We start from the raw sequence: 3704 nt of genomic DNA on the forward strand, positions 1-3704 counted from the left end.
CGAATACGTTCGCTCTTTCTAGTTAATCCATCGACGAGCTATCATGTAAACAGGTAAATCATTGAATCATTATATCACAAAACAAGATCATTGACAAACTTTTCCATAAGATTATTTAACTTCGATCGTTAATACTGATTATCTTTCTAAATGACTAATTTGATCGTTCTTCTACTCGATCTACTCGATTAATAATGAAATATTTCATCTCTAATTGTCGATTAAATGAAATGAGATGAATGAAATGATCTTTCAAATTTAATTTAATATTCACAAGGCATTCAAGATGAATTAATTTCATACTCGTACGAGTACGTTCCCTTTGTAAAATTATTCATTTATATCGAATATAAATTTTTATCAAACATTCTCCAAGATAATTAATTATAAACCCTAATATCTAATGATATTCTTTTACGTTTTCAATTGTTAATCATAAACATCAAATAAATTATAAATCAAATATTTCTTTTTTCAAGATTACTTTTAGTTATACATATGTACATATACATTATCAATACCTACATCTATACACACACACCTATATATATATATATATATATATATATATATATATATATAATGTATAACTAAGAAAATAAATCTTAAACTAGCGAGTTTACTTCGTGCTTGGACGAACTCGTACGAAGTAAAACGATACATTTTCAGAGTCTCCACCACTTTCCTTAGAAACTTTCTCCCTGTTTCTCTATCTCGCGAATTACCGAGACGAAGTTGTTCGTCCACCTTGGAAAACGTCGGGCACCGTCCTCTTTGCTTGCTCGTTTGGCCTCCGAATGCGTGCAATTGTGTATCTGACATACAACACAAGCAACTAAGCGTACATACACGCACATATATACACACACACACGGTATTCCTTCGAGGAAATCGAGAAACGAGTATCGATCGATACACGCGAATTCGAAGAAATGGCGAAATCGACGACGGTATACGCCTCGTTAGCCATGCTCGAGATGAAATATTTCTCTTAGCCGGAAAAGAGAGAAAAAGAGAGGATCCTTTTCTCTTCTTATTTATATATAGATATATATATATATATGTGTGTGTGTGTGTGTGTGTGTGCGTGCGTATGTATGTGTATATATATATATATATATATATATATATATATATATATATATATAATAGTTAGAAAGTAACAGAAAATTATTGTTTTAGAAATTATTTAAATATCGATTCGAAATTATTTTATTTTTTGTAGTATTAACATTAAATGTAAAAAAAATAAATAAATAAATAAAAATAGTATTGATAAAAAAAATGAACACACACACACATACACGCGTACGCGTGCGAGCATACAAATTATTCATTATAAATTTTAATATTTAATGTAGATGTATGTATGTATGTATATGTCGATATTATACGTTATTAGTTAGACAACGAAAATCATTATAGTTATCGCATAAGAATGAATTGGTATATTTTAATAATCTTAGACGAAACGATCTACTTGGGATAATTAATACAAACAAAAATAAATAAATAAATAAATAAATAAATAAATAAATACGTGACCGAGTTGATGATAAATTTTTATAAATTTTTCACGAAAGATCTTTCATCGTGCTTGCTCGGGGCTATCAGTTTAGCCAACTGATTGTCTTCGTAATGACCAAGAATTATGGTCATCGGAAGCACTTAGGCTTGCTACATAGTAGATCGTACGATCTCACGAAACGTATCTCGCGTAAGACCACCAATGTTGTTGTTGGTACGCTCGAATCTAACGAGCTTTAGACATCGTTCTAATGCAGATACACATGCATAATTCTATTGCACGAGCCAATAACCGTTCCTTTGTCAAATAATTATTTCATAAATTTTCCCATACTATATAATATTTGCCAGCTAGAAGAAATATTGTCTTGTGTATATATAGTTTGTATTTTAAAACGAATCAAATATACAACAAGAATAACAACCACAACAATAATAATAATAAAATAATAATTATTATAACAATAATTAAAAATTCCTTTAAAAATAAATAATAATAATATCTCCGATATATAACAACAACAACAACAACAACAACAACAAAATGTAAAAAAAGTAGTTACATTATGTTATATATATAAAACTCTAACGAGACAATTCATTCTGTAATTTCCAAAAACGATAAAAAAATAAATAAAACATATTATATATATTTACATACATATATAATAAATATAGAATATATATTTAATTTTTATTTTATAATTATTATATAATAAATAGAAAGTCAAATAAAAAAGAGAATAAAGAAATACCGAAATAACGAACGATAACAAATGGACGAGATTATGGAAAAAGTTTGAAAAAAAGAAAATTCTTTTCGATTGTATTATCCGTATGGTACTTCACGAATCCCCTTCGCAACCTCTTAGCTCGCGTCACGGAGCCGACCTAATTGGCGAACGTCGAGAGAACGATCACGACTGTCCCGAACTGCTCTGTTCTGTTCTGTTCTGTTCTGCTCTGCTCTGCTCTGCTCTGCTCTGATCTGCTCTGCTCTGCTTTACTCGCAAAACTCTCTCGCAGAAGCAAAAGAACTGGCTGCTCGCTCGTAAATATTTGCCTTCGTTATTATGTACCCACCGTCGACAGTTTTCTTAGCGACGATTAAACGATATTATATCGCTTGGCTTTACGAGCATTATAAACGTCGTGCAACTTGGCGCGTCGACTTAATCGTGCGTCCACTCGTGTCGCACCATCACTTTCCATCCGTCGCTTGCGATCAAATTTAATATAAGCGCTATGTTCGACTTTCAAAAGTGACGATTACAATTTTTCAACCTGGGGCGAGGGATGGAAAAAAAAGGAAAAAAAATAAAAGAAAAAGAAACAAGAGAGAGAGAGAGAGAGAGAGAGAGAGAGGGAAAGAGGAAAGAAGATTCATCGTGTTAATTCTAAACAACAGGCTTAAAACGATAACGATCTTAATGCGATAGTATAACATCGTACAATTAAAACGATCCAAGATTAAAAAAAAAGAGAGAGAAAAAGAAAAAAAATGTTTCGAGAGTCGTTCCAACGTGATACTTAAACACGATTAATTAATCCTTTTTTTTCTCCCGTCTTTTTTTTCGTCGAGGAAGAAAAAAAGATTCGAAAAAAGAAGTAGAAGAAGAAGAAGAAGACGGAGGAGGAGGATGAGGAGGAGGAGGAGGAGGAGGAGGAGGGGAAGGAGGAACTTAATGTAAGATGAAGAAACTTAAATGTAAGATAACCGAAACCACGATCAAGGTTGGCGATTAACGTCGTACTGTAATAATCGGAGAGTATACCGAGCAAATGCAGGAACAAACAACGAGGCCGGGCACGAGCAAGCAGAGACAATGTTCTAGGCTCGGACATCCGGGTGTAGAACTGGATAGCGGCTCGATCAATTGTTGTGTACCACGCTTGGCATTTAGCCGTATAGCCGTGCCACGAATCGTGCTTTCTGTCTATACTCTAAGCCGCATTAATTTGGTACAGTGCGTTGCACTAAGTCAGAAACGACATAGACGACATAGACATAGACGACAACGAGATAGAAAGAGAAGAGAGGTTTAGGATCGATGTGATGGTGATGGCGATGGTGATAGTGATGGTAATGATGGTGGTGGTGGTAGTAATGGTGATGGTAGTAATAGTAGTAGTAGTAGTAGTGGTGGTGGTGGTGGTGGTGGTGGTGGTGGTGGTGG

At 33.5% G+C, this 3704-nt stretch overlaps 1 protein-coding gene across 2 annotated transcripts in view; it reads left to right on the forward strand.

The window, feature by feature from the left end:
• Window positions 1-3704, forward strand: part of LOC122634383 (uncharacterized protein DDB_G0283357) — a 141583-nt gene that overhangs the window by 132490 nt on the left and 5389 nt on the right. The window lies entirely within an intron of this gene.

This window comes from Vespula pensylvanica, chromosome 14 (assembly GCF_014466175.1).
Source record: "Vespula pensylvanica isolate Volc-1 chromosome 14, ASM1446617v1, whole genome shotgun sequence".
NCBI lineage: Eukaryota > Metazoa > Arthropoda > Insecta > Hymenoptera > Vespidae > Vespula > Vespula pensylvanica.